A 15,159-nucleotide genomic window follows, 5' to 3' on the forward strand; every position below is an offset into this window, starting at 1 on the left:
TCACTCACCATTCCGTGCCAGATTTAGTTCCTCGGATGATTTCGGGGCCATGTACTCGATGGTCCACAGAAAGAGAATGTCGTTCTTTGATAAACATGGAGATCTCAGTCGGACCTCACCCTATATCAGACCCAGTCAATCCCCCTCCCTCCCACACACACCAAACTGCCCTGACTGCTTCCTCCTGCCTGCACACGCTTCCTCCCTCACTCACTGGGTCGGACACTCGTCTGGGTTCACTGTCGGGAATTGAAAATGACCTTCGAGTCTCCTCGGAGTCAGAAGGTTGATGGGTTCGAGCCCCGCACCAGGCACTTGAACCTGTAATCCAGGCCGACACTCCCAGTGGCAGTATGAGGGAGTGCTGCAGTGTCGGAGGTGCGTGAAACCCGAGGCCCCTGTCACGTGGCTGCTCGTGCAAGAAGAGCGGGGTCATTATCACATCGCTGTCTGTGGGATCTTGCTGTGCGCAATATGGCTGCCGCCTTCCCTGCATTACAACAGTGACAACTCTTCCCGCCTGTAAAGCGGGGACGTCCCGAGCTGGGGAATGGCGCTGGAGAAATGTCTTTGAGACCCTGCAGCGAACAGGCCCCCCCCCCCACCCCACCCCACCCCAGAGGGCAAGGGTCAGGCTCTTGACCAATTCAGCTCCCAGGATCCTCAAGGAGTGCTCACCTCATCCATGACAAATTCCTTGCTGAGCCCAAAATCCGTGAGCACCACATGGCCTTCCGGTCAGGAGGATGTTCTCTAGCTTGACATCCTGTAAACGATTCGAGCTGCGGGAGGAGACTTACCGTGAATTACATACAGTCGTGCTCGAGTTTATACAACACACACGTTTCATCCTGTTCCATCGTTTCCGACTACCAGCATGACTTTCTATTCCCTCTTCTCTCATGTACTCGTCTAATTTCCTTATGGAAGCAGCTAACTATTCACCTCAACCACTCCCTGTGGCAGCGAGTTCCACATTCTCTGGTAAAGGAGTTCCTCCTGAATTCCCGATTGGATTTATTAGTGACTGTCTTATATTATAGCCCCGAGTCTCTGCTGCAAATTCAGTCCTTAATTTTCTACCATGTAGGAGGTGTTCACGAAAGGGCGTCACCTCACGTTTCTCCGTGCTAAACTGCATTCGCCATTTGGCTGCCCAGCCTGCAGATGTTCTCCTGCTTGTGCTGCGTTCTTCCTCAGTGTTGGCGCTAACTCGTGTGGAGTGTCACTTTGTGCGTTCCTCCGATCCTGAGGAATGACCCTTTACTGCTAACTCTCTGCTTTCCACTGTTTTTTTTTAAGGCCGTTTTCTATCCCTTCAGCTTTTTTGCCCCCCCGAACTCCACCGTGCTCGAACCTGTCGTGAGTGAGGGTTAGAGTTAGGTTCATCCCTCTCCGTCTTATGATGCAGGCAGAGGACGGTTTTGTGAATGTGTTTCGGGTTTGCTTGGTAACATCTCCAGCACTACTTTCCAACCTCTTCCTCCCGTTATCTAAGGCAGCTCCGTGAGTGACATCCATCCCAGGAAGGTCACAGGGCAAAGAGCATCTCAAACCCACAAGGGGAGGGCCTAGAGCTTGACCATAGAGGGCTTTCACGACTGCTCGGCATGCTGGGATAGCGCTGCCACCATGACAGTCCCTCACTCCGCAGCGAAAGAAATCCTGGAGGTGAATCCGGTGGTCGATTGAGATCCCCAGACAGGTACAGGGCGGGATGGGGAGAGATGGGGAGCTTACACAGGTTAGATACAGAGTAAAGCTCACTCTACACTGTCCCCATCAAACAGCATTTCCACATACCTTGTGCAAATGCTCCAGGCCAGAACAATCTCCCCAATGTAGATCCGAACCTCCGCCTCGGTGAAGTGGTCTCTCTGGTAGAGGTGGGTGAACAACTCGCCTCCGCTCACATAGTCTGGGCAACAGTGAGAGAAACAGCATTAAAACCTGAAGCTGATACAGAGTAAAGCTCCCTCTACACTGTCCCCATCAAACATCCCAGGACAGGTACAGTACGGCTCTTACCGAGGATGAGGTGCAGCTTGGTGTCGGTTTGGAAGGCGTAATGCAGGGTGACGAGGAACGGTGACTGGCGGATTTGTTCCAGCACCTGCCGCTCGGTTTTGGTATGCTCCATAGTCTTGGCTTTCTGAATGATGGAGGCTTTCTTCAACACCTTCATGGCAAAGAGTTTGCCTGTGTCGTGACCGCTGACTTTACGTACCAGAAACACCTTCCCGTAGGCTGCAAGGCAAGAAAGAACACAAACCGCGGGCGTCATTCCTCCAACAGCCTGCGCCTGGTAACATTTACTCACGGTCATCAACTCTCGCAGCGGAAGAAGAGGCCATTCAGCCCATCATGCGTGTGCCTACCCATTGCAAGAGCTTCCCTCATTAATCCCACTCTGACCCCTGCTCTTTCCCACATAGCCCTGCAAATATTTCCCCCTTCGAAGTATTTATCCAATTCCTTGTCCAAAACGACAATTCCCTTCAGTACAGGCCGGCCGCATCATTTCCTTACCTCCGACCAACTTCCTACTTAAAAAACCCTGACACAGCTGTAAATCATAAAATGGAAGGGAGGGAGGAACTCAAGAAAATTACAATCACCGGGGAAGTGGTACTGAACAAATTGTTGGAGCTGCGGGCTGACAAGTCCCCGGGTCCTGATGGACTTCATCCTAGGGCGTTAAAAGAAGTGGCTAGTGAGATAATTGATGCGTTAGTTTTAATTTTCCAAAATTCCCTAGATTTGGGGCAAGTTCCGTTAGATTGGAAAATAGCGAATGTAACTCCTTCATTCAAAAAGGGAGGAAGACAGAAAGCAGGAAACTACAGCCAGTTAGCTTAACATCTATCTTAGACAAAATGTTAGAAGCTATTATTAAAGATGTTATATCGGGGCATTTAGAAAAAATCAAGGTAATCAGGCAGAGTCAACATGGTTTTCTGAAAGGGAAATCATGTTTAACCAATTTATTGGAGTTCTTTGATGGAGTTACATGTGCTGTGGATAAAGGGGAACCAGTGGATGTATTGTACTTAGATTTCCAGAAAGCATTTGATAAGGTTTTTGTGGAAAATAAAAGCTCATGGTGTAGGGGGTAACATATTGTCATGGATAGAAGATTGGCCAGCTAACAGGAAACAGAGAGTAGGCATAAATGGGTCACTTTCTGGTTGGCAAGATGTAACAAGTGGTGTGCCACAGGGATCTGTGCTGGGGCCTCAACTTTTTACAATTTATATAAATGACTTAGATGAAGGGACCGAAGGTATGGTCGCTAAATTTGCTGATGACGCAAAGATAGGTAGGAAAGTAACTTGTGAAGAGGACAGAAGGGGGCTACAAAGGGATATAGATAGGTTAAGTGAGTGGGCAAAAACCTGGCAAATGGCATACAATGTGGGAAAGTGGGAAATTGTCCACTTTGTCAGGAAGAATAAAAAAGAAGCATATTATATAAATGGTGAGAGATTGCAGAGCTCTGCGATGCAGAGGGATCTGGATGTCCTAGTGCATGAATCGCAAAAAGATAGTATGCAGGTACAGCAAGTAATTAGGAAAGCTAATAGAGTGTTATTGTTTATCGCGAGAGGAATTGAATACAAAAGTAGGGAGGTTATGCTTCAGCTATACAGGGCATTGGTGAGACCACATCTGGAGTACTGTGTACAGTATTGGTGAGACCACATCTGGAGTACTGTGTACAGTATTGGTGAGACCACATCTGGAGTACTGTGTACAGTATTGGTCTCCTTATTTAAGGAAGGATGTAACTGCATTGGAAGCAGTTCAGAGAAGGTTTACTAGACTAATACCTAGAATGGGTAGGTTGTCTTACGAGGAAAGGTTGGACAGGCGAAGCTTGTCCTCTGGAGTTTAGAAGAGTAAGAGGCGACTTGATTGAAACATATAAGATCCTGAGGGGTCTTGACAGGGTGGATGTGGAAAGGATGTTTCCCCTTGTGGGAGAATCTAGAACTAGGGATCACTGTTTAAAAATAAGGGGTCGCCCATTGAAGACAGAGATCAGGAGAAATTTTTTCTCTCAGAGGGTTGTGAGTCTTTGGAACTCTCTTCCTCAAAAGACAGTGGAATCAGAATATTTTTAATGCAAAGGTAGATAGATTCTTGATAAGCAAGGGGGTGAAAGGTTATACAAACATACGAATTAGGAACAGGAGTAGGTCACTCGGCCCTTCGAGCCTGCTCCGCCGTTCAATAATGTGAAGTTGAGGTTAGAATCCGATCAGCCATGATCCTGCTGAATGGCGGAGCAGGCTCAAGGGGCCGAGTGGCCTACTCCTACTCCTAATTTGTATGTTTGCACGTTTGTAAAACAATGGCAATACAAAAATTTGAAGTAAGGTTTGAGGGCCATTGTGTACTCTTTGAGTTTCAGACGCCCGCTGACCCATCAAACACTCCCAGGACAGGTACAGCACGGGGGTTAGATACAGAGTAAAGCTCCCTCTACACTGTCCCCATCAAACACTCCCAGGACAGGTACAGTACGGGGGTTAGATACAGAGTAAAGCTCCCTCTACACTGTCCCCCATCAAACACACCCAGGACAGGGACAGTACGGGGGTTAGATACAGAGTAAAGCTCCCTCTACACTGTCCCCATCAAACACTCCCAGGACAGGTACAGCACGGGGGTTAGATACAGAGTAAAGCTCCCTCTACACTGTCCCCATCAAACACTCCCAGGACAGGTACAGCACGGGGGTTAGATACAGAGTAAAGCTCCCTCTACACTGTCCCCATCAAACACTCCCAGGACAGGTACAGCACAGGTTAACATTTTGGTCATGTTGTCAATCAGTCGACCAGTTTCAGTGAGATAATCGCAGACGGAGCAGAGATTAATTTGTACTGAACATAGCCTCGTTCAAGTTGAATAAACAATTGTTTTTTTAATTCAACCTTTGATTGAACAGAACCTCTGAATGGCTGCAGGATAGGAATTCAGTGCAGGACATACCCCTTCGCACTGTTCCTAAACCTAGTGACAAAGTAATCTCTCAGCCTTTACACTGAGAACATGCCCAGTCTGCCGAAGCAGTTAGTGACTGAAGGTTCTCTGCTATTTCTCTCAGTCAGGACCTCACCTCCTGTTCCCAGGACCTTTAGCAGCTCAAAGCTCTCCATCCCCACCGTCTCCACGTGGCCTGTTAAGTTCGCTGTAGTGGGATAAAAGACCAACAGTTAACAGAGCTGAGGCAAGCCGTGGACAAACACCACCCCCCCAACACCCGCTACGCGCTCGCTTCTCGACAGGCTGCCAGCTGTGGCTCAGTGGGTATCTCTCTCGCCTCTGAGTCAGAAGGTTGTGGCTTTGAGTCCCGCTCGAGACTCGAGCGCAAAACTGCCAGGCGGACACTCCCTGAGGGAGTGCTGCACTGTCAGACGAGCCGTATTTCAGGATGAGACATTAAACTGAGGCCCCGTCTGCCCCTCTCGGGTGGATGTAAAAGATCCCACGGCCGCTGTTGGAAGAAGAGTGGGGGGGGGGGACTTCTCCCCGGTGTCCTGGGGCTCAATATTTATCCCTCAACCCAACATCACTAAAAACAGATGATCCTCGTCTTTATCACATTGCTGTTTGTGGGATCTTGCTGTGCGCAAATTGGCTTAATTTCCTCCATTACAACAGTGACTACACTTTAACAGTACTTCATTGGCTGTAAAGTGCTTTGAGACGTCCTGAGGATGTGAAAGTTGCTATAGAAATGCATGTTCTATTTCCTCTCTGTCGCGGATATTTTCCAGATTCCATGCAACAGGGCAAAGGGGGTTCTTTAATAGGGCCACCAGCTGATCCACTGCGGAGTTCCTCACGATAAGTCAGAGGACAGGTGGTTTTGTAAGTACAGGGGCCTCACAGTGTGAGACTCACCACAGAAGATGGAGTTGTCGGTAGCCTGGTCTGTCCCTTTAAGGGGGGAGTGGGGTGGGGGAAGGGTTCTTGTAGTGGCTGGTAAACTATGGAGGTCACTCAGAGAGTACTTGTAACTATTTGCAGAGTTCTGCTTCCAGGTTAGGGGAGTCCAGCTGGATTATTTTTCGAACTTTTGAAACTATTGTGTGTAACTCGAGTCATCGAGTATTCAAGAAAAAACACAACGTGGTTAATTTAATTGAAAATTCTAATCTGTTAATCTTAGTTTTAACATATTTAATTAATACAATTAAGCTTTGTTCCCGATATTGTTATCACAAAAAATTATTCAGATAAACTCAAACTCCCATGGCATTGCTCACGGATAGCATGGACGATGGATAATGTTGCTGTATATAATTATTAGACCTTCTGTGGCATTGCTCATGGGTAGTGTGGATGATGGATGATGTTTCTATTATATAATTATCTGACCTCCCCTGGCATTGCTCATGGATAGCACAGATTATGGATAGGAGTTTCCGTTGATAACCACCTGACCTTCTCTGGCATTGCTCATGGATAGTGAGCATTATGGATAATGATTCTGTATATAATTATCTGACCTGCAGTGGCATTGCTCATGGAGAGTGTGGGTTGCAGATAATGTTTCTGTATATAATTATCCATCATCCCCTGGCATTGCTCACAGGTAGTCTCAGATCTGGAACACAGGCCTGTCCCTTTAAGACCACAGTACAGACCTGTGTCCCATGAGGTTGGCAAGCAGTGCAGCCAGAGAGCAATCTGAAAGAAGCACTCTGCTTGGGATCATGACGCGGAAAAAGAGAGGGGGAGAAAATGGGTTTTATTCGACAAATTCCCAGTCACACCACTCAAATCAGGGCAGGTGGAAACTGTTTCTTGTTCCAAATAAGGAAGGGGAAGGTTGCAAAGGGCAACGGAATCTCATAAAGATCTGCAACAATAGAGAGAAATCGTACAGAAAATCACAGTACTGGCCGGGCCCCGTCCTTGGTGGCACACATCTGCTCTCCATTAACCTCAGCAATTAGATTCCAGTCTGTAACTCACTCCCGGGTATCTGTGATTCTATATATAAACCACCCTGAACCCCTCGATTAGATTCCAGTCTGTAACTCACTCCCAGGTATCTGTGATTCTATATATAAACCACCCTGAACCCATCGATTAGATTCCAGTCTGTAACTCACTCCCGGGTATCTGTTATTCTATATATAAACCACCCTGAACCCATCGATTAGATTCCAGTCTGTAACTCACTCCCGGGTATCTGTTATTCTATATATAAACCCCCCCAAAACCCCTTGATTAGATTCCAGTCTGTAACTCACTCCCGGGTATCTGTGATTCTATATATAAACCACCCTGAACCCCTCGATTAGATTCCAGTCTGTAACTCACTCCCAGGTATCTGTGATTCTATATATAAACCACCCTGAACCCATCGATTAGATTCCAGTCTGTAACTCACTCCCGGGTATCTGTTATTCTATATATAAACCACCCTGAACCCATCGATTAGATTCCAGTCTGTAACTCACTCCCGGGTATCTGTTATTCTATATATAAACCCCCCCAAAACCCCTTGATTAGATTCCAGTCTGTAACTCACTCCCAGGTATCTGTGATTCTATATATAAACCACCCTGAACCCCTCGATTAGATTCCAGTCTGTAACTCACTCCCGGGTATCTGTTATTCTATATATAAACCACCCGAACCCCTCGATTAGATTCCAGTCTGTAACTCACTCCCGGGTATCTGTTATTCTATATATAAACCCCCCCGAACCCCTCGATTAGATTCCAGTCTGTAACTCACTCCCAGGTATCTGTTATTCTATATATAAACCACCCTGAACCCATCGATTAGATTCCAGTCTGTAACTCACTCCCGGGTATCTGTTATTCTATATATAAACCCCCCGAACCCCTCGATTAGATTCCAGTCTGTAACTCACTCCCGGGTATCTGTTATTTTAGAGATAAACCACCCCGAACCCTTCGATTAGATTCCAGTCTGTAACTCACTCCCAGGTATCTGTTATTCTGTATATAAACCACCCGAACCCCTCGATTAGATTCCAGCCTGCAACTCACTCCCGGGTATCTGTTATTCTATATATTAACCCCTCCGAACCCCTCGATTAGATTCCAGTCTGTAACTCACTCCCAGGTATCTGTTATTCTATATAGAAACCACCCTGAACCCATCGATTAGATTCCAGTCTGTAACTCACTCCCAGGTATCTGTTATTCTATATATAAACCACCCGAACCCCTCGATTCGATTCCAGCCTGTAACTCACTCCCGGGTATCTGTTATTCTCCATATAAACCACCCGAACCCCTCGATTAGATTCCAGTCTGTAACTCACTCCCGGGTATCTGTTATTCTATATATTAACCCCTCCAAACCCCTCGATTAGATTCCAGCCTGTAACTCAAACCCGGGTATCTGTTATTCTATATATAAACCACCCGAACCCCTCAATTAGATTCCAGTCTGTAACTCACTCCCGGGTATCTGTTATTCTATATATAAACCCACCCCCCGAACCCCTCGATTAGATTCCAGAATGGAACTCAATCCCGGGTATCTTTTATTATATATATAAACCACCCCGAACCCCTCGATTAGATTTCAGCCTGTAACTCACTCCCAAGTATCTGTTATTCTATATATAAGCCACCCTGAACCCCCTGATTAGATTCCAGTCTGTAACTCACTCCCGGGTATCTGTTATTCTATCCATAAAACACCCCGAACCCCTCAATTAGATTCCAGTCTGCAACTCGCTCCCAAGTATCTGTTATTCTATATATAAGCCACCCTGAACCCCCTGATTAGATTCCAGTCTGTAACTCACTCCCGGGTATCTGTTATACTATATATAAACCCCCCGAACCCCTCGATTAGATTCCAGCCTGTAACTCACTGCCGGGTATCTGTTATTCTATATAGAAACCCACCCCGAACACCTCAATTAGATGCCAGTCTGTAACTCACTCCCGGGTATCTGTTATTCTATATATAAACCTCCCGAACCCCTCGATTAGATTCCAGTCTGTAACTCACTCCCGGGTATCTGTTATTCTATATATAAACACCCCGAACCCCCTGATTAGATTCCAGTCTGTAACTCACTCCCGGGTATCTGTTATTCTATATGTAAACCCCCCGAACTCCTCGATTAGATTCCAGTTTGTAACTTGCTCCCGGGTATCTGTTATTCTATATATAAACCCCCCAAACTCCTCGATTAGATTCCAGTCTGAAACTCACTCCCGGGTATCTGTTATTCTATATATAAACCTCCCCGAACCCCTCGATTAGATTCCAGCCTGTAACTCACTCCTGGGTATCTGTTATTATATATATAAACCAACCCGAACCCCTCGATTAGATTCCAGTCTGTAACTCACTCCCGGGTATCTGTTATTCTATATATAAACACCCCGAACCCCCTGATTAGATTCCAGTCTGTAACTCACTCCCGGGTATCTGTTATTCTATATATAAACCCCCCGAACCCCTCGATTAGATTCCAGTCTGTAACTCACTCCCGGGTATCTGTTATTCTATATATAAACCCCCCGAATTCCTCGATTAGATTCCAGTCTGTAACTCAATCCCAGGTATCTGTTATTCTATATGTAAACCCCCCGAACTCCTCGATTAGATTCCAGTTTGTAACTCGCTCCCGGGTATCTGTTATTCTATATATAAACCCCCCAAACTCCTCGATTAGATTCCAGTCTGAAACTCACTCCCGGGTATCTGTTATTCTACATATAAACCTCCCCGAACCCCTCGATTAGATTCCAGCCTGTAACTCACTCCTGGGTATCTGTTATTATATATATAAACCTCCCCTAATTCCTCGATTAGATTCCAGTCTGTAACTCACTCCCGGGTATCTGTTATTCTATATATAAACCCCCCGAACCCCTCGATTAGATTCCAGTTTGTAACTCGCTCCCGGGTATCTGTTATTCTATATATAAACCCCCCAAACTCCTCGATTAGATTCCAGTCTGAAACTCACTCCCGGGTATCTGTTATTCTGTATATAAACACCCCCGAACCCTCGATTAGATTCCAGTCTGTAACTCACTCCCGGGTATCTGTTATTCTATATATAAACCAACCCGAACCCCTCGATTAGATTCCAGTCTGAAACTCACTCCCGGGTATCTGTTATTCTGTATATAAACACCCCCGAACCCTCGATTAGATTCCAGTCTGTAACTCACTCCCGCATATCTGTTATTCTATATATAAACCACCCGAACCCCTCGATTAGATTCCAGTCTGTAACTCACTCCCGGGTATCTGTTATTCTATATGTAAACCCCCCCCGAACACCTCGATTAGATTCCAGTCTGTAACGCACTCCAGGGTATCTGTTATTCTATATATAAACCACCCCGAACCCCTCGATTAGATTTCAGCCTGTAACTCACTCCCGGGTATCTGTTATTCTATATATAAGCCACCCTGAACCCCCTGATTAGATTCCAGTCTGTAACTCACTCCCAGGTATCTGTTATTCTATCCATAAAACACCCCGAACCCCTCAATTAGATTCCAGTCTCTAACTCGCTCCCAAGTATCTGTTATTCTATATATAAGCCACCCTGAACCCCCTGATTAGATTCCAGTCTGTAACTCACTCCCGGGTATCTGTTATACTATATATAAACCCCCCGAACCCCTCGATTAGATTCCAGCCTGTAACTCACTGCTGGGTATCTGTTATTCTATATATAAACTACCCGAACCCCTCGATTAGATTCCAGTCTGTAACTCACTCCCGGGTATCTGTTATTCTATATATAAACCACCATAAACTCCTCGATTAGATTCCAGTCTGTAACTCACTCCCGGGTATCTGTTATTCTATACATAAAACACCCCCGAACTCCTCGATTAGATTCCAGTCTGTAACTCACTCCCGGGTATCTGTTATTCTATATATAAACCACCATAAACTCCTCGATTAGATTCCAGTCTGTAACTCACTCCCGGGTATCTATTAATCTATATATAAACCACCTGCACCCCTCGATTAGATTCCAGTCTGTAACTCACTCCCGGGTATCTGTTATTCTACATATAAACCACCCGAACCCCTCGATTAGATTCCAGTCTGTAACTCACTCCCAGGTATCTGTTATTCTATATATAAACCACCCGAACCCCTCGATTAGATTCCAGTCTGTAACTCACTCCCGGGTATCTGTTATTCTATATATAAACCACCCTGAACCCCTCGATTAGATTCCAGTCTGTAACTCACTCCCAGGTATCTGTTATTCTATCTCTAAACCACCCGAACCCCTCGATTAGATTCAATTCTGTAACTCACTCCCGGGTATCTGTTATTGTACATATAAACCACCCGAACCCCTCGATTAGATTCCAGTCTGTAACTCACTCCCAGTTATCTGTTATTCTCTCTAAACCACCCTGATCCCCTCGATTAGATTCCAGTCTGTAACTCACTCCCGGGTATCTGTTATTCTCGAAATAAACCACCCGAATCCCTCGATTAGGTTCCAGTCTGTAACTCACTCCCGGGTATCTGTTATTCTATATATAAACCACCCGAACCCCTCGATTAGATTCCAGTCTGTAACTCACTCCCGGGTATCTGTTATTCTATATATAAACCACCCGAACCCCTCGATTAGATTCCAGTCTGTAACTCACTCCCGGGTATCTGTCATTCTATATATAAACACCCCCGAACCCCTCGATTAGATTCCAGTCTGTAACTCACTCCCGGGTATCTGTTATTCTATATATAAACACCCCCGAACCCCTCGATTAGATTCCAGCCTGTAACTCACTCCCGGGTATCTGTCATTCTATATATAAACACCCCCGAACCCCTCGATTAGATTCCAGTCTGTAACTCACTCCCAAGTATCTGTTATTCTATATATCAACCACCCTGAACCCCTCAATTAGATTCAAGTCTGAAACTCACTCCCAGGTATCTGTTATTCTGTATGTAAACCTGCCCGAACCCCTTGATTAGATTCCAGCCTGTAACTCACTCCCAGGTATCTGTTATTCTACATATAAACCACCCGAACTCCTCGATTAGATTCCAGTCTGTAACTCACTCCCAGGTATCTGTTATTCTATATATAAACCACCCGAACCCCTCGATTAGATTCCATTCTCTAACTCACTCCCGGGTATCTGTTATTCTATATATAAACCACCCTGAACCCCTCGATTAGATTCCAGTCTGTAAATCACTCCCAGGTATCTGTTATTCTATATATAAACCACCCGAACCCCTCGATTAGATTCCAGTCTGTAACTCACTACCGGGTATCTGTTATTCTACATATAAACCATCCCATACTCCTCGATTAGATTCCAGTCTGTAACTCACTCCCAGGTATCTGTTATTCTATATATAAACCACCCTGATCCCCTCGATTAGATTCCAGTCTGTAACTCACTCCCGGGTATCTGTTATTATATATATAAACCTCCCCTAATTCCTCGATTAGATTCCAGTCTGTAACTCACTCCCGGGTATCTGTTATTCTATATATTAACCCCTCCAAACCCCTCAATTAGATTCCAGCCTGTAACTCAAACCCGGGTATCTGTTATTCTATATATAAACCCCTCCGAACCCCTCGATTAGATTCCAGCCTGTAACTCAAACCCGGGTATCTGTCATTCTATATATAAACCACCCGAACCCCTCAATTAGATTTCAGTCTGTAACTCACTCCCGTGTATCTGTTATTCTACATGTAAACACCCCGAACCCCTCGATTAGATTCCAGTCTGTAACTCACCCCCGGGTATCTGTTATTCTATATATAAACCCCCCCGAACCCCTCGATTAGATTCCAGTCTGTAACTCACTCCCGGGTATCTGTTATTCTATATATAAAACACCTGCACCCCTCGATTAGATTCCAGTCTGTAACTCACTCCCAGGTATCTGTTATTCTACATATAAACCCCCCGAACCCCTCGATTAGATTCCAGTCTGTAACTCACTGCCGGGTATCTGTTATTCTATATATAAACCACCCGAACCCCTCGATTAGATTCCAGTCTGTAACTCACTCCCGGGTATCTGTTATTCTATATATAAACCACCATAAACTCCTCGATTAGATTCCAGTCTGTAACTCACTCCCGGGTATCTGTTATTCTATACATAAAACACCCCCGAACTCCTCGATTAGATTCCAGTCTGTAACTCACTCCCGGGTATCTGTTATTCTATATATAAACCACCATAAACTCCTCGATTAGATTCCAGTCTGTAACTCACTCCCGGGTATCTATTAATCTATATATAAACCACCTGCACCCCTCGATTAGATTCCAGTCTGTAACTCACTCCCGGGTATCTGTTATTCTACATATAAACCACCCGAACCCCTCGATTAGATTCCAGTCTGTAACTCACTCCCAGGTATCTGTTATTCTATATATAAACCACCCGAACCCCTCGATTAGATTCCAGTCTGTAACTCACTCCCGGGTATCTGTTATTCTATATATAAACCACCCTGAACCCCTCGATTAGATTCCAGTCTGTAACTCACTCCCAGGTATCTGTTATTCTATCTCTAAACCACCCGAACCCCTCGATTAGATTCAATTCTGTAACTCACTCCCGGGTATCTGTTATTGTACATATAAACCACCCGAACCCCTCGATTAGATTCCAGTCTGTAACTCACTCCCAGTTATCTGTTATTCTCTCTAAACCACCCTGATCCCCTCGATTAGATTCCAGTCTGTAACTCACTCCCGGGTATCTGTTATTCTCGAAATAAACCACCCGAATCCCTCGATTAGGTTCCAGTCTGTAACTCACTCCCGGGTATCTGTTATTCTATATATAAACCACCCGAACCCCTCGATTAGATTCCAGTCTGTAACTCACTCCCGGGTATCTGTTATTCTATATATAAACCACCCGAACCCCTCGATTAGATTCCAGTCTGTAACTCACTCCCGGGTATCTGTCATTCTATATATAAACACCCCCGAACCCCTCGATTAGATTCCAGTCTGTAACTCACTCCCGGGTATCTGTTATTCTATATATAAACACCCCCGAACCCCTCGATTAGATTCCAGCCTGTAACTCACTCCCGGGTATCTGTCATTCTATATATAAACACCCCCGAACCCCTCGATTAGATTCCAGTCTGTAACTCACTCCCAAGTATCTGTTATTCTATATATCAACCACCCTGAACCCCTCAATTAGATTCAAGTCTGAAACTCACTCCCAGGTATCTGTTATTCTGTATGTAAACCTGCCCGAACCCCTTGATTAGATTCCAGCCTGTAACTCACTCCCAGGTATCTGTTATTCTACATATAAACCACCCGAACTCCTCGATTAGATTCCAGTCTGTAACTCACTCCCAGGTATCTGTTATTCTATATATAAACCACCCGAACCCCTCGATTAGATTCCATTCTCTAACTCACTCCCGGGTATCTGTTATTCTATATATAAACCACCCTGAACCCCTCGATTAGATTCCAGTCTGTAAATCACTCCCAGGTATCTGTTATTCTATATATAAACCACCCGAACCCCTCGATTAGATTCCAGTCTGTAACTCACTACCGGGTATCTGTTATTCTACATATAAACCATCCCATACTCCTCGATTAGATTCCAGTCTGTAACTCACTCCCAGGTATCTGTTATTCTATATATAAACCACCCTGATCCCCTCGATTAGATTCCAGTCTGTAACACACACCCGGGTATCTGTTATTCTCTACATAAACCACCCGAACCCCTCGATTAGATTCCAGTCTGTAACTCACACCCGGGTATCTGTTATTCTCTACATAAACCACCCGAACCCCTCAATTAGATTCCAGTCAGTCACTCGCTCCCAAGTATCTGTTATTCTGCATATAAACCTCCCTGAACCCCTCGATTAGATTCCAGTCTGTAACTCACTCCCGGGTATCTGTTATTCTTTATATAAACCCCCCGAACTCCTCGATTAGATTCCAGCCTGTAACTCACTCCTGGGTATCTGTTATTCTGTATATAAACCACCCGAACCCCTCGATTAGATTCCAGTCTGTAACTCACTCCCGGGTATCTGTTATTCTATATATAAACCTCCCTAATTCCTCGATTAGATTCCAGTCTGTAACTCACTCCCGGGTATCTGTTATTCTATATATAAA

At 45.2% G+C, this 15,159-nt stretch overlaps 1 pseudogene; it reads right to left on the minus strand.

Annotated features, from left to right (window-relative positions):
* Positions 1–1,269: 1,269 nt before the first annotated feature.
* LOC137355997 (ribosomal protein S6 kinase alpha-5-like) overlaps positions 1,270–15,159 on the minus strand; it is a 29,134-nt pseudogene continuing 15,244 nt past the window's right edge.

Source organism: Heterodontus francisci, chromosome 44 (assembly GCF_036365525.1).
Source record: "Heterodontus francisci isolate sHetFra1 chromosome 44, sHetFra1.hap1, whole genome shotgun sequence".
Lineage (NCBI taxonomy): Eukaryota > Metazoa > Chordata > Chondrichthyes > Heterodontiformes > Heterodontidae > Heterodontus > Heterodontus francisci.